Below are 22,957 nucleotides of genomic sequence, written 5' to 3' on the forward strand. Positions count from 1 at the left end.
TAATTGTCTCTGCATTGTGCCAGGGGGACTGTGCAGTGTCTTCAGCTTTGGTCAGAGCTTCACACAGGCCCAGTAAACAATTAGTCATGGAGGCACACTTAGGGTTGATTAGGGCTGCCACTGGCCCCCAGGCCCTACAATGAAAGCCTTACTGGATTTGGCCAAACCTTCTAGTCTGCTTTCCAGGTTAGTTTTCTCTTGCTGTCCAAGACCATGTCAGAGGATAAACTAAAGTGGGGGGAAAGGTCAGTACCAGGCTAGCTGAAACCTGCAGGGGAGATGACACTGTGACCCCTACAGACATGGTCTCACCCAGTACAGTTCCTGGCTAGCAAGGAAACAAAGGGTTTGGCTGGACTGCACTGGCTTCTGCTCTTTGCTGTGGGGTGAGCGAATGAGACTTCTTTACCAGTGTCAGGCTTTAAAAATAATCAATTCAGGCCATAGGACCATAATATACTATGACTGTATGGTCTAACACTTGTCTGTAAAGTTTCAGAATGGTGGGTGGGGGAGTGGGAAACATTTTGTGGAAGCATCTGCTACCCCTTGGAGTCATCCCACTGCACGGAACTGATACAGTATTTGTGACAGTTGACTGTCCAGTTTCTGTTTCAAAACCTCCAGTGAAGGAGAGCCCACCAGTTCACGAGGCACCCTGTGCTGCTATTGAACACCTCTTACAGTTAGAAATATTTTCTAATGTCTAGCCCAAATCTCAGGGGCGTATCTAGGGGTAGGGCAGGCAGGGCACGTGCCCCGGGCGCCACTTGAAGGGGGCGCCATTTTGTAAAATTAATTTTTAAAAAAATGGCTGCCAAAAACAAAATGGCCACCGTGCATGCTCAAATGGCCTCTGTGAGGCTCTAGGTCATGCCAGGCTTTGCAGAGGCCATTTGAGCATGCGCGGTGGCCATTTTGTTTTCAGTGGCCTTAAAAAAAAAAAAGATTATTTTTAAAAACGGCCACTGCACATGCTCAAATGGTCCCTGCGAGGCCCTAGAGGCCAGCGGGGTGAGGGGGAATCTTTGCAAAACCCCCCAGCCTTTAGGAAGCCCCCCAAAGGGGCTACGGGTAAAAATAATAATAATAATATAATATAAGACACTGTACACATATTCAGATTGGCACTATGTACAGAGAATCAGGGCTTGTGAATACTGAGCTGACGCTTAAGAGCTAGGATTGTATTCATTTGCTCTTACTTTGCTTCTTGTGATAAGTGAGTTAAATGTGATGTCTTGCTAATATGGCTATTAATGGTGAGTTTGTCTTTGAATCAGTGTGAAATCCTTAGTATTAAGGCCCACTGGGAGTTTCTTGCTCTCTTTCTCTCATTTTAACTGTCTTTCTGAAAGACTAGAATATATTCCAAGCAGTGACACAGTTTACTCTGCATATCCTTTAATTATTTTCAGAGTATCTGGGAAAAGTCAAATTCTCCATTGATTTTTAAAACTTATGTAATGGTGATGCTACAATGCATAGTAGAGAATTAGACAGGCACTTCTGTTTAGTTTTCCAAGTACATCTCCACATAGTATTTGGGTATCTCATGAGCCCCAGCATACTGAAATTTGTAGTTTTCCAGCATTTTTTGGTCTGGCCACATCCACTGCTAAATAGTTTTTGAAATTTTAAAAGATTAACAAGCTTGACTTGTATTTTTGAGCTGATATTATGGTGAAGTTATCTGAAAGATGGGTGTCAGATGTTTGGACAGGGGGCGTAATTTCAGTGTTTGCCCTAGGCGTTATTTTCCCTAGATACCCCTCTGCCAAATCTGCTTCCTTGTCGTTTCAATCCACTGATTCTATTTCTGCCCTCAGGAGCAACAGATAATTCCATTCCTCCTTCTACATGACAACTATCATAGTTAGCTTTCTCCAGGCTAAGTACAGCCAGCTTCTTCAACTATTCCTCACAGGACTTGGTTTCAAGACCTCTTACCATCTTTGGATGGTACCTCTGGACCCATTCCAGTTTTATCAATGTCTTTACAATTTGGGGCCCAGAACAGGGCACAATATTCCAAGTAAGATATGACCAGTGCAGAATAGAGTGGAATGATTATCTCTCACTATCTGGACACCGTTTGTTAATGCACCCTAGGATTGCATTCGCATTGTAAGCAGCTGCTTCACACTGCTGGTTCATGTTCAGTTAATTCTGTCTTTGTGTCATTTCCAAATTTGATTTTATAAATCCCTTCTGCTACCTCCTCCAAGCCATTTATGAAAATATTGAGCAGCACAGGGCCCAGGGTAGAGCCCTGTGGCACTCCACTTGATACCTAATGCTAGGATGACATGGAGCTACTAATGAATTGTTTTTATTTTGTTTTTTAATTTTTACATTTATGTCCCGCTCTTCCTCCAAGGAGCCCAGAGCAGTGTACTACATACTTGGGTTTTTCCTCACAACAACCCTGTGAAGTAGGTTAGGCTGTGAGAGAAGTGACTGGCCGAGAGTCACCCAGCTACTATCATGGCTGAATGTGGATTCGAACTCAGGTCTCCCCAGTCCTAGTCCAGCGCTCTAACCACTGCACCACACTGGCTCACCATTATTGAATTATTGTTAAGTACAGTTATTCAACTAGTTGTGTGAATCTGCTTAACAGTAGCATCATCTAGCCCACATCTTATCAACTTATAGACAAGGATCTCATGGGAGACTTTGAGGCTGTTCTCATGAGGGGGGGAAACTGGGCTAAAGGAGCCCAGCCCAGATTTCCCCCATTGTGAGGGCGAGCCCGGTGGTTCTCTGGCAGCCAGCCCGCCAAAGTAGCCCTTCCCTTAAATGAGGTTAGCAGAGCAAGCACTCTGCTAACCCCATTTTGATGATCGTGAGTCACCATGGCATGGCTCCGCGCTGTGGTGACTCACGAGGAGACCCCTGCTGGGAGGCTAAAACAAGCCTCCCCATCTTGGGGGTCTCCCCAGGATGCCCTGTGCACTTGCGTGGGGCATTCCGGGACTTCCGGGGGCCAGGCAGCCCCTGATCGCCGCAGCCCCTACCGACTCTGTGACGGAACCAGTAGTTGTGTGGGTGGCCACCCCAGCTGCCCAGGGCTCCTCAGGCGATCATCTTGGGGAGAGCGGGCTAAGCCTCCTCTCCCCACCGAACCCTCCCAGGCTCTACACACCGCTTTTGTATAGAGCCTAGTAGTCAAATACTTTGCTGAAATCAAGATACACAATGAGGCTTAGGTTAGGGCAGACCTACTGGGTAGGGCTGCTCATGTATGCCTCAGGGATAGAGGCTGATCCTGGGGCTGCTTCCAATGCAAGCTCGTGTTTTTTACCTAGGCTTTTACCTGGGCTAAAGGGAGCAAGGGCGCACTTTCCCCCACTTGCAGGGTCATGTGTATGCTCAGAGCGCACGCAGCCTGAGCATACGCAGAGTCAAGCGCCTAGAGCCCTAGAGCCTAGAGCAAGCGACTCATGAGGAAATCCCTAAATGCAGTGCGCTGCTTAAACAGTGCATTTAAGAATTCCTGGAGGTTGGGACTTGTTTTCCCAACCCCCAGTGATCCACGCTGCTGGGAGCAGCACAGACCATTTGGGCCCGTGGTTGTACACCAAAGAGGAGTCCGCTGGTTGTCTGGGGGGAAGGCAGGTTCATCCCTGCCTTCCCCCTGCCCTCCCTCCCCGCCCTCTCATGGTCGTGTGCACAACCTCCATGTCTACAGCATTGCCAGGATCTACTAACTAGTAACTGTCAGAAATGGAGATGTGATTAGTCTGGCATGGCTTGTTCCTGACAAATCCACACTGGCTCCTACTAATCACCGGATTTTATTTAGATTTAGATTTATAAGTTTATTCGGTCATTGACCAGCAAATAATCACCGGATTCTTTTCTCAAGTGCTCACAGACAGATCACTTAATAATCTTTTCGAGGATCTTTCCAGGTATTGATGTCCAGCTGATAGATCTTTAGTTTTTCAATCTTCCCCCCACTTTTGAATTTAGGGACAGCATTTCTGCATCTCCACTCTTCCAGTGCTCTTACTCCTGGAGGAGTTCCCAAATTCTTGGTTTGTTTTATGCTGTAAACTGGCTAGAGACTTGGGTAATGGGTAGTATACACGTTCATTAAATAAATAAATAATATAAAGTGCTTTGAATTCTCTAAATTACTATACACATGCTTATTATTTTATTTCCATTATTCTTTTATTTATAATTTCTCATTTTTATATTAGAATGACTACATTTTCTGCCAATTTCATATCTAGTTTTCTAACAGCTCTATCTTACAAAGCAAAAAGAGTTACATTGAATTAGATACTGAGTCCTCTACTGATGGGGGAGCATTTGCCATGGAAGATTAGTTTGCTCAATCTTGCAGTTAGACTAGTTAGACTAGAGCACAGCTAGCAGCCTGAAAGATTTTCAGTTTTGACAGCTTGATTGATCTGGCAGCTGAAAGCTTCCTGTGTAAGAAATGAAGTTCCTTGGTCAGTTACAAACATTTCCCTTTCGTGCATTTACATAGAATACAAAAAACATAGGAAGTTGACTTATTCCAGGTCAAGACTATTGGTCCATCTAACTCAATAAGGCTCTACACATGATCAGTGTGTAGGGCTGAAAGAAGAACGCAGGACGCAGGGAGAGTGGGCTTGACAGGAATCCTCCTCAGGCGGGCAGATCACCTGCCCAGACAAGTGACGGCTTCACTCTGGCACTCCCGCACCTGGCCACGGCTCGTCCGGCAGCTCTGGGGATCGGGTGAAGGGAAGCACTGCCATGCGGTGCCCCCCCCCAAGCCCCAGTAATGAACCACATGAGTGTGCAGTGCATTCCTAGGGTCCCCCCTCCCCCATTTCCAAGTGTGTCCACTGTGGCTGCAAGCAGCCGCAGCAGCAGACAGATGACCAGGAAAATGGGGCTAACGGAGCACTCGCTCCGTTAACCTCATTTAAGGGAGAGGGTATTTAGGCAGGCTTGCTGCCAAGCTGCCGCTGGGGCCTGCACAGCTCCTGTTTCTGCACACAAGCAGCAGAAACCGGGCTGGGCTCCCTTAGCCCAGTTTCTGCTGCTCGTGAGAATTGCCTCAGTATTGTCTACACTCACTGGCAACGGCTCTCCAAATTTTCAGGCAGGAATCTTTCCCAACCCAAAGAGAGCTGGTCTTGTGTTAGCAAGCACAACATGTCCCCTAGCTAAGCAGGGTCTACCCTGGTTGCATATGAAAGGGAGACTAGAAGTGTGAACACTGTAAGATAATCCTCTTAGCGGGATGGAGCTGCCCTGGGACTAGCATCTAGGTTCCAAGTTCCTTCCCTGGCATCTCCAAGATAGGGCTGAGAGAGATTCCTGCCTGCAACCTTGGAGAAGCCACTGCCCGTCTGTGTAGACAATACTGAGTGAGATGGACCAAGAGTCTGACTCAGTATATGGCAGCTTTCTATGTTCCTTTGTAACCTTACCTGGAGATTCCATGGAGTGATCCTTGAACCTTCTGCACACAGAAGATTATCTACTACTGAGCTAATGGGCTTCTGTTTATTTACATAAACAGAAACCAGTTCATAAAACATAAATAGCTTTAACCAGTTTATTTACTGAGTGTCACTGCATTTGGGTAAACAAAATAGCTAAGGAGGACTGAAAAACCCGTGCTCTTCAATAACAATACTCAGCTTCTACATGGACTTCTTGATACATGGACTTGTCTGGAAATACCAATCACCTGTGGAAAAGCTGCAAAGCAGGAGAGGGATGATGTGATTTGCAAGGTAGATTTGATGGGTCAGGTGGAGTGCTTAACCCCAGGCCCATACCCACTGGAAGCCTGTGGGGGCCTAGCCCCATTATTATTTTTATTATTTCTTGTTTACACAGTCAGACAGGTGTTATTGACTGGTTTGTTTTATCCAGACATCGAGTCCTTCCCAAGGACCTGGGATGGCTGAATTTTATCATCAATACTGTTGGTTATTATAGATATCATCGCAAAATATAGGCTGTTCCCAGTAAAGTTGCTTTTTGTAATTGGCTGATGGTGATTTCTGTGGCCCCTATGGTGTTGAGGTGCTCTTCAAGTTGTTTTGGAATTGCACCTAGGGTGCCAGTTACCACTGGGATTATTTTGGTTTTTTTCTGCCACAGCCTTTCCATTTCAATTTGTAGATCTTTGTACTTTGTGATTTTTTCCATTTCTTTTTCTTCTATTCTGCTATCCCCTGGTATTGCTATGTCATTATTTTCACTTGTTTTTCTTTCTTCTCGACTACAGTTATATCTGGTGTATTGTGTGGCAGATGTTTGTCTGTTTGTAGTCGGAAGTCCCATAATATTTTTACATCTTCATTTTCTACCACTTTTTCAATTTTATGGTCCCACCAATTTTTGGCTACAGGTAGCTTGTATTTTTGCAGATGTTCCAGTGTATCATCCCTGCTACCTTGTCATGCCTTTGTTTGTAGTCAGTCTGTGCGATCTTTTTACAACAGCTGAATAGGTGGCCCACGGTTTCATCTGCTTCTTTACAGAGGCGGCACTTGCTGTTTGTGGTGGATTTTTCAACTTGTGCTCTTATTGCATTTGTTCTTAGCACCTGTTCTTGTGCAGCCAGTATTAAATCCTCTGTTTCTTTCTTCAAGTTGCCATTCTTAAGCCATTGCCAGGTCTTGGTGATGTCTGATTTTCCACTTATATTGTGCAAATATTGACCATGCAGTGGCTTATTTTTCCATTTTTCTGTTCAGTTCTTGACTTGTTCTTTCTTGTAGGCCTGCTCAGTTTCATTGGTGTTGAATAGTTTCTCATTATTGGCCATTTTAAGTGCATCTTCTTCACTGTCCTTGATATATTCTTCAAGGCCTCTTTTCTCCTCCTCTGCAGTTTGATGGACTTGCAGCATTCCTCTTCCACCTGAGCTGCAAGGGACGTATAGCCTATCGACATCACTGCGGGGGTGCAGAGCATGATTGAAGGTCATGATTTTCCTGGTCTTACGATCTAGCGTCTCTAGCTCTGCCTGGGTCCAGTCTATTATTCCCACAGTGTATCTGATAACAGGTATAGCCCAGGTGTTTATGGCTTGTGTGGTGTTCCTGTCATTGAGTTTGGACTTGAGGATTTTTCTAACTCTCCTGATGTATTCACTTCCAATTTTTCTTTTAACTTCAGTGTGTGCAATGTTATCAGCCTGGAGAATGCCCAAGTATTTGTAAGGTTCTTTCTCTTCCAGGTTCTTGATCTTGCTTCCATTGGGCAGTTCTATTCCTTCTGTTTTTCTTATTTTTCCTCTGTTCATTCTTAATGCAGCACACTTGTCTAGTCCAAACTCCATTGCTATATCGCTACTGAATATACGGACAGTGTTTAGCAGTGATTCGATTTCTGACTGGGACTTTCCATACAACTTTAGATCGTCCATGAAACAGAAGATGGTTGATTTTACTCGATGAGATGTTTTAGATGTTTTGTATCCAAGGCCTGTTTTGTTTAGTATTTCTGAAAGTGGAGTCATGGTGATTACAAACAACAGAGGTCATAGTGAGCCCCCTTGGAAAATACCTCTTCTAATGCTAACCTGTCCAAGTGTCTCACCATTGATTGTTAACTGTGTATTCCATATGCTCATTGCTTTTTAAATAAATATCTGAATGTTTTTGCTGACACCAGTTCTTTCTAAACAGTTTAGTATCCATGTGTGAGGCAATGAGTCGAAGGCTTTCTTGTAGTCAATCCATGCAACACTTAGATTGGTTTTTCTTCTCTTGCAATTTTCTAAAATCATTTTGTCAATTAGCAGCTGGTCTTTTGTGCCTCTGCTGTTTGGACAATTTCTTTTCTGTTCAACTGGAAGCTGTTTGTTAGTTAATAAGTGTTGCATTCCTTCATCTGCTATTATTTCAGTTAATAATTTGAACATGGTTGGCAGGCAGGTTATTGGTCTATAATTACTTGGAACTGTACCTTTTGCTGGGTCTTTCATGATGAGATGAGTTTTCCCAGTTGTTAGCCATTGTCCAATATCACCTCCTTGCAAATGTGTGAACTGTTTTGATAGTTGTTTATGAAGGCTTGTTAGATGTTTAGGCCAAAAGCCATGCACTTCATCATCGCCTGGTGCAGTCCAATTTTTAATTTTCTTTACTCTTTCACTTATTAATTCTGGTGTTATTATTAGATCTTGCATTTGTTGGTTACATTTTTCGTCCTCTTTCACCCAGCCTGCTTTTTTATTATAATCTATTGGATTGTCCCATAATTTCCCCCAGAATTGCACTGTTTCTTCTTTGTTTGGTGCTTCTATATTTCTTGCAGTTTCTCCTTCTATGCTTTGGTAGAAACGTCTCTGATTCAACTGTATTGGAGGTTCTGCCTGTGTTGTGTAGTTCTGGCTTCATATCTGCTAATCTTCTTTGACACTGCTGTTATTTGCTGCTTTATTATTTCCAGGACTTCTCTAATTTTCCTTGAATCGAGGTGGTATTTTTGGATCTGATACTGTTTGGTGTTTTCATTCTTCAGCTTCTTGTCTTTCATATCTTTCAATTTACTAGCATCTGATCTAAGCCTGGAGATTTTATTTTCTAATCTTATCTTCTATTTAGGTGATGTACTGCTTTCTTTTTTTACAGGTCCACTGATCTTATATCCGAGCTCATGTGCTGTTATTATTGCTGCACTGTACATTAGTTGGTTTGTTTCTTGCAAATTATTAGTTGTTATTTCTGCAAGTGCAGCATTGACATCTTTTAATGCCTGAGCAAGTTGTTTTTTGGCAACTGTTTTTAGAGCTGGAAGTCGAACCCTGGTGGTTGTTTGGTTCATGTGCTGAGTTATTTTTTGCTTTAGTTCTTGTTGCTTTTCTGTTAAACGGCATTCGGGTTTTTGAGGTGAAGGCAAAGGGGAGGTTGCCTGGTTTTGATTTTGAAACAGTTCAGCAACAGTGGCACCCTCTATTTCCAACCCCTCCTCCTCCACCTGCTCCTGAGCAACTTCTTCAGTTGGTGGTAATTCTTCTTCCATATCTTGAGCCTGTGTTGCTCTTTGCAGTTCTTCCAGCTCAACTTCTGTGAATACTTTATTTCTTATTATGAATCTTCTCTGGTCTGCTAGCCTTTGTTCTGTTATTTCTGTATCTGGATGCTTCTCTTTCTAAATTTGGTACATTCTTTTAAAATAACCTCTTCTAGTTGGACTAGACTTGTAATAGCAGATCATTATTTCTTTGTTGGCATTTTTCGTATTTTTTTTTCTCGGTTAAGTGATGTTTCTTCCAGTAACCTTGCAGTCTCCAGCCCTGGTTGCTCAACTAAAGATCCTGAGTCCTGTTGTCCACTTGCCACCAGATGTCCAAGGACTCCAGCACCTGGCGTGGTCCTTGTTGACCCGGGCAATGACCGATCCGGTATAGATTTATTAAAGTTACATCTCATCATATTGTTGATGGGAGAGGCACTCTTTGTCTGGCTCCTCTGGTGAGACCTTTCCAGTATGGTTGGACCTCTGGCTTAGCTCTCACCTTCCTCAGAGCACGCAAGCTCCACAACCACACCAAGGTAGTGCCTCACTGGGGGTTGTTGTTGTTATTAAATTTCTCTACCGCCCTTCCAAAAATGGCTCAGGACAGTTTACAGAGAGAAATAATAAATAAATAAGATGGATCCCTGTCCGCAAAGGGCTCACAATCTAAAAGAAACATAAGATAGACACCAACAAGAGTCACTGGAGTTATTGTGCTGGGAATGAATAGCGCCAGTTACTCTCCCCCTGCTAAATAAAGAGCATTCCTTAAGGATGCAGCAGGACCTCTTCTGAATGGAATAAAATTAATGCCTTCAAACATATCAGACATATATTTTGGGGTTTGCAATTTCACATTGACTCGTGATTGATCCCCCAGTGAATGCTTTAGCCCCCTCAGTCTAACATCTTTGGCTGAGGTCCTGCATCTTTCTTCTGTAATCTCCTCCCCCAGCTGAGTTCCCACAACTGTGTTTGTTGCATCATGGGGAAAAGCTACTGCACAAGATGGTTGTCAGGAGGCGGAATAGCAAGTGGAAACTATTAAGGCTGGAACTCCTAGATATATCTGCCATCAAAGATTTAGTTTGGAGAACTTTGAGAGAGAAGGAAGTATTTATATAGTAGTAAATATGCAGCCTGCCACTAAATTGAGATATGCTGTAAAGGAAGAGGAGACTATAACATGCAAGTAAATCATTTTCTTTAACTGATACCTATTCTGAACTGTGTATATGATATAAGCCTTACATGATTACTGATTGAATTGAGTTTTGGTCTCCCCTTCTACAAGGGAAGTGGTGCCCAACAGGGGAAATGGAGCCATACTACAGGGGACAGTCTGCCAAATTTAAGAAAGTTTAAGGTTCACAGATTTCAGTGGGAGAACTCTTAAGCACAGGCTTAACTCTCCAAACTTATGTCAGTTCAAGAAATTTACTTCATTTGCTTAATTTTCTTTGCTCACTGCATTGAGATGTTACAGAATGCTTGGTTGGCAAATGTTTTTGATTGTCTTCACCCCTTCAGAGAAGCCTTCTTTGGACATTACTTAATGGGTTAGAGTGAATGTATGGAGGGTGAAATCAGGAACATGCCATCCAGAGGTGTATCTAGAGTAGGGCAGGCAGGGCATGTGCCCCAGGCACCACTTGAAGGGGGGCGCCATTTTTAAAAATTATTTTGGCCACCGTGCATGTTCAAATGGCCTCTTTGAGGACCTAGGCCATGTCAGGCCTCGCAGAGGCCATTTGAGCATGTGTGGTGGCCATTTTGTTTTCAGCGGTTATTTTTTGAAAAAAAATATTTTAAAAAATCGCCATCGCACATGCTCAAATGGTCCCTGCAAGGCCCTAGAGGCCAGTGGGGGGAGGGGAACCTTTGCAGACCCTCCCACATCCTTTAGGAAGCCCCCCGAAGGGGCTACAGGTTTTTTTAAAATTTAATTTAATATAAGTCACTGTATACATATTCAGTTTGGCACTATGTACAGAGAATCAGGGCTTGTGAATACTGAGCTTAAGCTTATGAGTTAGGATTGTATTCATTTGCTTTTACTTTGTTTCTTGTGATAAGTGAGTTAAATGTGATGTCAATAATATGGCTATTAATGGTGAGTTTGTCTTTGAATCAGTTTGAAATCCTTAGTATTAAGGCCCACTGGGAGTTTCTTGCTCTCTTTCTCTCATTTTTCTGAAATACTAGAATATATTCCAAGCAGTGACACAGTTTACTCTGTATATCCTTTAATTATTTCCAGAGTATCTGGGAAAACTCAAATTCTCCACTGATTTTTAAAACTTATGTAATAGTGATGCTACAATGCATAGTAGAGAATTAGATAGGCACTTCTGTTTAGTTTTCCAAGTACACCTCCACATAGTATTTGGGTATTTCATGAGTCCCAGCATACTGAAATTTGTAGTTTTCCAGCATTTTTTGGTCTGGCTACATCCACTGCTAAATAGTTCTTGAAAGATTAAAAGATTAACGAGCTTGACTTGTATTTTTCAGCTGATATTATGGTAAAGTTATCTGAAAGATGGGGGTCAGATGTTTGGACAGGGGGCGCAATTTCAGTGCTTCCCCTAGGCACTATTTTCCCTAGATACACCTCAGATGCCAGATAGACAGAGCTTGTTCTGAGCTTGTCTGAAGAAGTCACTGATGAGTGCAGGAAGAGTTCTTCCTTGTGAATTGGAACCACAAAAGACAAGGAGGAACTCCTTGTTTGGCTCCAGATAAGTGCTGAATGTGCAGATATCCCCTACTAACTGAACAAAAGAGGCACCTTTTAAAAGTGCCTTTATTTAGCAGGGGGAGAGCAACTGGCCTGATCCATCCCCAGCACAGCACTCGTCCAGTGGCTGTTGCTCATGTCTGTCTTGTGTTTCTTCTTTAGATTGTGAGCCCTTTGGGACAGGGAGCCATTTTATATTTATGTAAACTGCTTTGGGAACTTTTGTTGAAAAGCAGTATATAAATATTTGCCGTTTTCATATTTGTATTGGCGGGGGTGGGGGCAGGGGGTGGTCAAGCAGAGTGCCAGGACAGAGAGTGTGAGATAGTTTGTATCTTCCACTCCACATATTTGCTCTACCCTAGTATATAATGTCCAAAGAAAGCTAGTATCTTCAGACATTTTAAAAAACAAACAAACCCAAAAATCCAGCTGCAGAAAGAGATGAAGTGTGGGTGAATTGTACTTCCTCTTAACTTGCTTCTGTTGTAAGCAAACTTTCTGCATCCAAAGCCTGACAGTTCCCCCTTCACACCCCTCCAAGTTACTCTGAACATGCTAAAAGAGGAAGCACAACTTCTCCTCCTCTCACTTTTCCAAATCTAGTCTCCTGCTAACTCATTGAGAGCTGAAATAACACAATCAAACCACTCATATGGTGCAGCTTTTGTTATCGATCTGCCTGCTCCTCCAATGACAATTTCCTAACCATGGTGGGCTGTAAAACTGACACATAGCAAGGCTCTGTTTGATGACCTCAGTGGAGTTGAGAGGCATTAAACTAGTGTTACCTACCAGATAGGTGTAGCAGAATTCCAGTAGTCCAGGACTGAGGTAACCACATAAAAATCAAGCAGAACAAAGTGCCTAGCAATGGTACTGAACATCTTTGTTATGTTAGCAGTTTTTATTCAGTACAGTATTGCCCCTCTTTGTAAAGCTATTCAGACTTTATTGAAGAAGTCTTCTCAACCGTTTCATGGTGATGAATGAGACGCGCTGGGGGAGAGTTTCTACTGTACTGTGAAGTTAACTCCATCTTCACCAAATTCCAATGAAGAAATTGCTGAGGCAAAGTAGATTCTTTTGGAATTTCACAACTGCAAAGCACAGGAACAGTGACATAAAAAGTGACACGGAACTCCTTCACTGTTTCAAGAATTTCTATTCTCATTATAGAAATAAATAATAATGTTTCTCCCATCTTCCAAATCAACAAGTTTAATTGCAATGCCATGCTCTTGTTGCAACTCCAGCAAAAAGGGAAAAATAAGTTCTACCCCTTCACAAAACCTTTTAGCCAACTATTTTCCTAATACTACTGTGTGATTGCTCAATAAAAGGCTTATTTCTTGGATTGGTGCAATAATTAAGTGCTTTCCAGAACCACACTGTAAACATTAAGCATACAGTGTTCTCACATGCAGCCTAACTCAGGCTAAGGAAGCCCAGCTTGGGTTAGGCGGTGTGTGAAAACCGCTGGGATCAGGCTCAATCCTGGTGCCTAGTCCAGCTTCTAATCGCGGCTTTTAGCTGGGGTTAAAGGTGCAAGCCTGACTGTAACCCCGGGATCAGATGTTCGCTCAGGTTGTGTTCAGCCCAGACACAGACAGCGCCTGTCTCTTGGGGGAGTCCCCCAATGCACTGTGCACATCACAGCGTGCATTGTGGGAAATCCAGAGGCCAGGACATGTGGTCCCAGCATCCAGAGTTCCACACTGCGTAGCACAGTGCAGATGCTCTGGGAGTGCGGTCCACAGTCCTAGCAACATTCAGGTGCTCATCTGGGGTGGGGGAGGGAGGGAAGTGAGTTGGCCCAGTCTTCCCCCTCCCCTGCCCACCCACCTGCATGGTCATGTGAATAGTCCCAGTGTGTACAGCAGGAATGGGCAACTAGAAGCTCTCAGAGCTCATTATTGCAGCCTATGGGGCTCTTGCTAGAATCCAGAGTATTATAACTTCCATTAAAAAAGAAGGTTCTACATCTGTTATTGCTCATACCCTATTATTGATAACGTAGCAAAAATAAAATTATAGAACCCTCAGCTCAAGAAGAGGGGAGGCAAAAATTCTGAACCAGATTGCTCTGATAAGCTGCAATGGGGTGGGGAACTAAAGAGAAATCTTAGCAGTTCTGAGTTGCAACCTGTTCTCAGACCTGTCTCCAGAGGTGTTATGTGGCTGGCCAAAAAGGGGAGAACTACAATCCTGTCAAAAGCCCTTGGGCAATATTTTTAGATATGCTCTCTACATATTAATATGTATTTCCCCCACCCCCACCCAAACCTCTGCCTTATGTTTCAGCCTCTCCCCAACTCATCCATGGAAATATTTGCAGTCATTTCTTTTACCCATTATGTTAAATCTGCAGGCCACACATAACATTGGACATGAATCCACAGCAACTACTTCGTTATTGAGCAGGCAGGTAGCTTGCTGGATCTTACAGGCAGAAGCCTCCTAGAGGCTTGACAGGAACATGCACAACATTCCTTACAAAAATAATGACACCCCTCCCACCACCACCATCCTGGACTCAGAACAACAATTAACCAACAACCCCAGTGATTGCAGAACAGTTAAAGCAATACAGTTAGAGGTTGAGCCTGTCTGGTGGTTTTCTCATTTCAACAGGATAACATCATGCTGGTACTAAAGTGACTTCAGCAACAACTTCTAAGAGACGTTTTGGAACTACAACTTCTGAGGAAAGGTGTGAGGCTACAGGGACCTGCTACCCACCTCAGCCGTCTGTCCACCTCAGGAACAAGAGGACATGCTGACTCCAGAGTATCAAGTGTGCAGGGTGAGTCTTCCAAATTTGGCATCAGAAGTGGTGGACATTTGGAGTCTTGTTGGGTATCCAGACTAATGGAATTGCACCACACACAGACACACACTTATTTAGTTATGTTTTTCTTATTCTTATCCTTATTATTTCTTGTTTGCACAGTCAAACAGGTGTTATTGACTGGTTTGTTTTATCCCAATGATGCTGATGCTGATTGAGTCTCACCATTACACTAAACTGCCACAGAACACAGCTGAAAAGGGTTTATTTTCTGTCCCGTGTATGTTTTTAGTTTGATGGTGGTTGTATGCGTGTATACATTGCTGAAATTATTTCCATACGCTGTACAAGGAATGATAGGCACAGCCGATCTGGTGTGTCTAGTTCCATCTTAAGCATTTTGCCCTCTAACAGAGGGGTTATCTAGATGGGCTCTGTATCCTTACCCTGAATAGAAGAAATCCATACACATGCAACACTTAAAGCAGCTACATCTTCCTCACGTCTGTCCCCATTACCCTCTGTTGCATGTGCGATAGCTGTTCTAACATTGCTGTGCATCACTGGTTGCTGCTATACTGTGTGTGGCAGACCTACATACTGATTGTACATGCCCAGTTTTTCCACGCCACCAGCATGTCACATTTGGGAGACAGCAGTTTATGGCCATATGTCCTGCCTTGTCACAATGACTGCATTTCTCTTCTGGTTCTGTTTTGCCCCTTTGACTTGGAGTGCTGGCAGGCACACTCCTTCCTAAGGTTTGCCATTCCTGTGGCTGCTTCCATGGCTTTTTGAAAGGTATGGTCAGATAATGACATTTTCCAGACAGCAATTTATAGCTGCTTCATTATGGTTACAGTTGCTGGGTGTTCAGACAGTGAACTGCCCTTCCTGGCTTCCCCTCTGATGAATGGCCCTTCAATGTGTGAAATAACAGTCTTTTGGAAGTTGTACTTTGAAACAGTTCTGAAAATGGCAGCGTGGATTAGTGCGGGAGTTAAGAGCAGCCATGGAACAGGCGGAGTGTGAGCTGGAGGTGTGGCTAGGTCCCTAGAGGCTGCCTTTGGTGTCAGCTCCATCCGGACACATCCTACCCCCTTCATTCCATGCTTGGGAGCACCTCTGCAGTCCTCTTTCCTGTGGCGCACAGTCCACTTCCGGTCACCAGCTAACTTGCGGGCGTTTCCTGGGGCTTCCCCTTACATTCACTTTTTCCAGGTTTATTTAAATAATAATAATTTTATTATTTTTATTAACCCCAGGATCAGGTGTTCGTTCAGGATGTGTTCAGCCCAAACCGACACAGACACTTGAACCTGCAGCTTCACCACATCTGTGGGGTGGATGGTTTGTTGGGGGTGGGGTTAACTTTAGGGTTACTTTAGTTATGGATTTTCCCCTGGGCACATGTGCCTTGTCTGGTAACGCATGTGCCTTCCCCTGGGCACATGGGCACATGTGCCCTCCCTTTAAAAAAAAAAATTCTATATAGATTTACGCAAATGCACATTTGCATAAGCCAGCAAACACATTTCAATTGCTGGGCATTCCTCCTATAGCTGTAACATCTCTGGGTCATTTTCTTGTGGTGCAGGTTGGGGGTTAAAATTATTTTTAGAAGTATTTGTGTACATTCACTCTTTTGCACGTCCAGGAAAACATATCAAAACAATAAAAGGTCAATTTTCAGGGGTTTGACTGTGCTCCACCTTTGGGAAGGTGGTAACCAAAGTACTTCATTGGATTTCTGCTTGCGTGCACTCTCTCTCTCTCTCTCTCTCTCTCACACACACACACACACACACACGTATGTACATTCACCCTTTTGCCTGCCTGGGATAGGGTTGCCATATTCAAGCTTCCCAAATCTGGGTGACCTAATTTGTACATTGTGCAAATTATGCAGCAACCAATTTGCATTTTATTTATTTATTTGACAGATTTGTATACTGTCCCGTCCTTTTCTGCCCTCCCATGTGATTGGACCCGGAGTAAAATCCAGGCAATCTGGGCAGCACATTTGAAATCTGTATAAATCCGGGTGGAATTTAGCAGCCGGATGGAGGAGCCAAATTCTGGGGGACATGGCAAGACTAGCCTGGTAAAGGCTTTTAGGAAGGAGGAGTCTTAAAATCTATAATGGACATTGAACTTACCTTTGAACTTATCAAACTCATGATATAAGACTTATTTAATATACATTAAACAACTCTGTTATGTTGCAAGGGCTGATTTATACCCAATAGTAGGCTTATAAGATCACCTGGAATTCTGTGTGTGTCCGCCCGTGTGTCCATGTGTGTCCCCCTCCCCCTCGCTCTATCAACTTTGCAAAGCCTGGACCAATATGAACCACATTTGGTTCAGCTGTAGGGACACATAGGGACACCTCAATGGCATAGTTTGTAATGATGTCATCCACCCCAATCCAAAATGGCGGACACATAAACTTTTGAGGCTCAAGTGGGCTAACTTGTGAACCACTTAACCAATTCTGAACCAAATTTGCTACATCTGTAGGGACACATAGGGATGTCCTAATAGCGTGGTTTGTGATGATGTCATCCACCCCAATCCAAGATGGTGGTCATGTGAACGTCTGAGGCGCAAGCCAGCTAATTTGTGGACTGTCTAACCCATTTGAACCAAATTGGGTACAGCTGTATGGACACATAGGGACACCTCAGTGGCATAGTTTGTAATGATGTCATCCACCCCAATCCAAAATGGCAGACACATAAACTTTTGAGGCTCAAGTGGGCTAACTTGTGAACCACTTAATCAATTTGAACCAAATTTGCTACATCTGTAGGGACACATAGGGATGTCCTAATAGCGTGGTTTGTGATGATGTCATCCACCCCAATCCAAGATGGTGGTCATGTGAACGTCTGAGGCGCAAGCCAGCTAATTTGTGGACTGTCTAACCCATTTGAACCAAATTGGGTACAGCTGTATGGACACATAGGGACACCTCAGTGGCATAGTTTGTAATGATGTCATCCACCCCAATCCAAAATGGCAGACACATAAACTTTTGAGGCTCAAGTGGGCTAACTTGTGAACCACTTAATCAATTTGAACCAAATTTGGTGCAGCTGTTGGGACACATAGGGACACCTCAATGGTGTAGTTTGTAATAATTTCATCTACCCCAATCCAAGATGGTGGATGCATGAATGTTTGAGGTGCAAGTGGGCTAACTTGTGGACTGTTTAACTGATTTGAACCAAATTAGGTACAGTGGGAGTGAGTGACACACAGGGACATCTCAGTGGCGTAGTTTATCATGATATCATCCACCCTGATTCAAGATGTTGGAACCATAAACCTTTGCGGTGTAAGTGAAACACTTAACAAATTTGAACCAAATTTGCTACAGCTGTAGGGACACATAGAGACACACCAGTGGCATAGATTGTGACAATGTCATCCACCCCAATTCAAAGTGATGGACACGTAAGCCTTTGAGGTGCAAGTGCACTAACTTGTGGACAGTCTAACCGGAACCAAATTTGCTACAGCTGTATGGATACATAGGAAAGTCCCAATCGTGTAGTTCATGATGATGTCATCCACCCTGATCCAAGATGGTTGATGTATGAATGTTTGAGGCGCAAGTGCACTAACCTGAGGACTGTCTAACCTGGACCAAATTTGGTAGTTATAGTGAGTGACAGACACACACGGACACCTCAATGATGTAGTTTGTAATGATGTCATCCACCCCGATCCAAGATGACGGACGCATGAATATTTGTGGTTCAAGAGATCTAATTTGTGGACCTTGATTTGAACCAAATATAGTCCAGTTGTATAGACAGTGAAAGGAAAGTAGGCTGATTAGTTCATAGTAGAACAACTTGTTAATATTATCAAACTGCTAGCTCCATGGGAGCTTTTCTGTAGATTGTAAAAACTACTGACAAACTCTAAGAATTCATAGATTTTCCAGACATTTCATCTCAGTTTGTGCATTCTGATCCCCACAGACCAAAGAAGGAATGATATTTGAAAGCAACAGTTTTCTACCTACTTAAGAGATTGATGCAATACCATATATTAAGCTAACTGCAGTACTGGACTAGGCAATACAAAAGAGTTTACTCTATAGAAACGTAAGGACTTAGTGGGACAGACACCACCAGATGCCAAATTTAAAAGAATGAAATTGCCTGAACTCCCATTAAGTTATTTAACAGTTACATTTGGATACTACCTTCTTCCAAAGAGCTCAAGGTACCTCTTTCATTTTATCCTCAAAGCAAGCCGATGAGGTAAAATTAAGATGACAGAGTAAGCAATTGTCACAATGTCACCTGGAAGTTTTTCACACCTAGTTTTTAGTTCACATCCTCTGTAATGGAGGTGAGTATTCACATATCGGCCAACTTTACCCTGAACTCCCTGTGAGCTATCGGGGAGCATTTCCACACACAATTCGGGTTTTTCACTGTGCATTAGAGTGTAGCCCGATTTATATCTGGAGTAAAAAAAATATCCACTTTTTGCTGCAGTTTTTTTGGGCAACTTTGAACTTGCAGTAAAGCATGCTGACTGGGAAAGCTCAAACTCAAAGCTATCCCAAAAATGCAATGCAAAAAGTGGATTTTTTTTTTACCCTGGATATAAACTGGCCTGCACTCATGCAGTGAAAAACCCAAATTGTGTGTGAAATGCTCCCCAATAGCTCACAGGGACTTCGGGGTAAATCTGCCCGATATGTGAATGGACATCCTCCATTCCAGAGGAGATGTGAACTAAAGGGCTTTAAAAGCCCTGTATGAAAAACTTCCTGGTGAGTTTCAGAGCCAATTGCACCAGTCTATTATTCTGTTGAAAATACTGTACAGGTTACCCATAGGCTTGTGAAGAAGAACCTCTTAGTGGATTGTATCCCTGTGGTTCAACAACTCAGACTTATCACAGCATGCTTAATCTTATGAAACACCCTCTCTGGTGTATACCTTTATGTACACCTCCTTTGAAATTCCTAACCCTCAATTCATCCACAGGAAGGAATATAGCATGCAAGCATTCTTACCTTTGATACTCTATAGGATCTAACAATATTTAACCGGTGAAGTCATTTTTGTTTCCAAATATATGTCGCAAATGGGCTTGGGAACTTGGAAAAGAAAAAAAAGGAGGAAACAATGCCCTTATTCATGACATCAGATTCAGCTCCATGGAAACTAGTTGTGATGACAAAAAAACACGCATACAGATTGCAAGGTCATAAGTCACACTTAAGAGAACAGGCAAGAGAGAAACTGTTAGTTTAATGAATAACGTTCATCAGCCTCAAAAGGGAAGATAGAAAGCGAGGAGAAACAAAGCACCTGAAGTTAAATACCCTCAAAAGTACTTCAAAACATTTTATCTTTGAGTGAAGTAGCTCTTCATGAATACAAGGTTCCACAGGTCTCTCTTTGCAAGAAATGGAGGGAAAGCACATATACAGAGCACAGTGGGCATGCGATTAATAGCAAATCTCAAATGGGTAGTCTTCAATTTATTTATTTTTGCCCTGGGAATCTGGGATGTTTCAACATGATATTGCCTTCCCAATGTGAAACATCAATAAAGACATGTGGTGTGAGCCATAACTGTATTGATAAGAAATGCCAATTATTAGCAAAAAAAAAGTCCTAGACTGCAGTTCCATGGGGTTGGCAGAGCCAGGCGTTGATCTATTGCTTGCCTTGAGCACTGCAATCATGCCAGACAAAGGTCTCATCAATCTTGCCCTCTTAGTTCCCCTCACATCTTTTTAAGCTGATGCTGGGCGATTTGAATGTCCCTCCTTCAAATGCAAGGGAGCTGATTTGGCCCACGCTTTTGCCTCGAGTTTGGCAATCAAGGCCTGCACCACCCCAGGCCATCCCTCCTATTCCGAAGAGGAAAGCTGCATAGGGAGCAGTTCTATAGCAGGCTTAACAATCCTGCCATCCTTCTTCCCCTTTGCCTGCTTTGGGGCTGTGACTGCACCTCAGCAAGATGTCAGGCCCTTGTACTGGTTCCAGGGTCTTTGTTTAATTGTATATTAATTTAAATTATATCAAAACAACTTTGTGTGTGTGTGCATGAGTATCATTCCATCAGTGTCAATATGCAAAGTACCCAAGCCCCATCAGTCAAACAGTATTAAGAAAACTCCCACTGGGTTATCTCTCAAGACCCAGGGAAGAAAGCAAGCCCAGAAACACCAGAGACAGAAACTGTGCAGACAAGCCACTCAGTATGCCTCTCAAAAGCGGAGAGAAAGGCTGGGTGGGCTTGCCTCGCAATAGCAATAGCACTTAGCACTTACATTTATATACCGCTTTATAGCCGAAGCTCTCTAAGCGGTTTACAATGATTTAGCATATGGCTGGCTTGCTCTGCTCACCCAGACCCCTGAACCGATAACTGATCCCAGCCTCATGCTTCAAGATATGTGGGGCAAATCTGCCATGTCCAAGACATGCTTGGGTGGATTGCAACGTATTCAGGATTGTGCATCATTGTCTTAAACACAAGCAATCCTATATAATAAAATGCTAGGTGTCTGCGTCCGTGTCTTTTTCGGGTGTTCTGGGCATGCGCGGAGTGCGTGCGCAGAACACACCGAAGGAGACAGGGACGCAGACACTGGCCGCCATGTTGGCCGGGTGGAGGAGAAGTGGCATGCCGAGGAGAAGCGGCCACTGCCGAAGCTGGGTGGGGGGAGGAGGTGGCAGGGGAAGCCGGCCGAGGCCAGAGGAGGCGGAGGGCCAGGCCGCGAAGTGGCAGAGGCGTCAGGCCAGGCCCGGCGGCCCGGCCGCAGATGAGAGGTGGGGGCGGGGCGGGGGCGGTCTGGCCTGCCCCGTCTGCCGCTTCGCGGCCTGGCCCCCTGGCGGCAGGGGGGCAGAGAAGGCGGAGGCGGCGGAGGAAGCCGGGCGAGGCGGCGAAGCGCGCGCCTGAAGAAGAGTGGCAAGCAAAACAGGCAGCTCAGCCCAAAGGGGAAACCCCGAGGAGGCACACCTTCTGCTGGAGGAGCCAGCGCGGGAGTCCCGACTGCCCGCAGCAGCATCCTGCTGCTACCGTGCCCACCACCCCGCGCAGGTCTTATGCCACCAGCGGCTCAGCTGTGGCTAGCGGTGAGGCATGGTGGGACGCCACGCGAGGATCCTCCAAGTTTCCTGGGGGAGGGCAGAGCTGCCTGTACCCTTTCCAGGGACCACGCTCTAGGGACGTTCTCCTGCTGCAGCCAAGAACCCCCCGACTGGCTGTTCCTCCGGGGCACTGCACCCTCCCCTTCCAGCCTGCGGGAAAGAGGGAAAACCCTCCCCTTCAACCTGGACATGACGGCAGCCGCTCATTCTTTCGCAGCCCTTCGCAGCCTGCACCTCACAGGCCTTAAAGGCACAGCGCGCTCCGGTCGGCTCTACCTTTTCCTAGCCAATCTGCCAGGCGGCCAAAGGAGGCGGTGGGCCCAGACAGGAAACCGGAGGAGGCAAGGGCTGCCAATGGCAAGGGCTTCCAGTCTTTAGGCGGGTGGGCGGACGTAAGATGGCAATGGCGTTGGCGGAGGGGAGGGGGAGAAGGCAGAGGAGGCGGCCGAGGACAAGCCGCAGAGGGCAGGATCGCTCCTCCGCTGTCAAGTCTGAAGGGAGCTGTGGGAGAAGTTTCTACTAGCGCCCGTTAATTTAACGGGCTGAAAATTACTAGTACACAATAAAGTCATTCTCATGGCCGTTACTGGGCGGAGAGGGTGGGTGGGGAGGAAGGCAGGGTCGAACCTACCTTCCCCACAGACAATCAGTCATCCTTTGTTTGGCACATGTTGGAGATGGAGTTCCAGTGCATCAACCTTTTGCACCAACTATCCTAATGACCACTAGGGGCACTGGGAGTAGAGATAGTGAGTAACGGTCTCCCTAACTGTTCTACCTGTCTCTACTCTATGACCCCTGATCTGACTCTTCCACACTTCCTGTGCTGAGTCACAATCCTTTCTTTCCTCTTAGAGAACAGATGGAAGCATCTGTTTCCCTCCTTACCTATTCATTATATAGTCCTTTAGATTAGGACTTTCCTATCCAAGTGTACTTAACCAATAAATACTTAGTATTTAGTCCTACAAGAATCTTCATGTGTTTCCTCTAAATAGCTGCAACAACTAAATAATCCTCTGCTACCTACTCTGTAATTGGAGTGTGTGCTCATTCCTTAGTGCTCTGTTTTACCTACTGGGGGTAAAAATTACCAACCCCCAACAGCATGTGGCTCACGTGCTCACCTGATCCACACTGCTCTGAGCAGGTTGGGCAGGAAAATGAAGCCGGGCCTCTGAATGTGCCATACAAGGAGCGTGGTGCATGGAAGGATTTCTCCTCAAGCTGAGCGCTCTAGGCACCAGACTCTTTGTCTGCTCAGGCTGCCTGCAGTCCAAGCATATATACAAC

General features: G+C 44.5%; 1 long non-coding RNA gene across 1 annotated transcript; it reads right to left on the reverse strand.

Annotated features, from left to right (window-relative positions):
* Positions 1 to 4,303: 4,303 nt before the first annotated feature.
* Positions 4,304 to 22,379, reverse strand: LOC128327637 (uncharacterized). Its single transcript, XR_008308714.1, has 4 exons — positions 22,296 to 22,379; positions 19,573 to 19,723; positions 12,530 to 12,834; positions 4,304 to 4,442 (listed from the first exon to the last, which is right to left on the reverse strand). It is a non-coding gene; the product is annotated as an uncharacterized LOC128327637 (long non-coding RNA).
* Positions 22,380 to 22,957: the final 578 nt, after the last annotated feature.

The sequence above is a fragment of the Hemicordylus capensis genome, chromosome 5 (assembly GCF_027244095.1).
Source record: "Hemicordylus capensis ecotype Gifberg chromosome 5, rHemCap1.1.pri, whole genome shotgun sequence".
NCBI lineage: Eukaryota > Metazoa > Chordata > Lepidosauria > Squamata > Cordylidae > Hemicordylus > Hemicordylus capensis.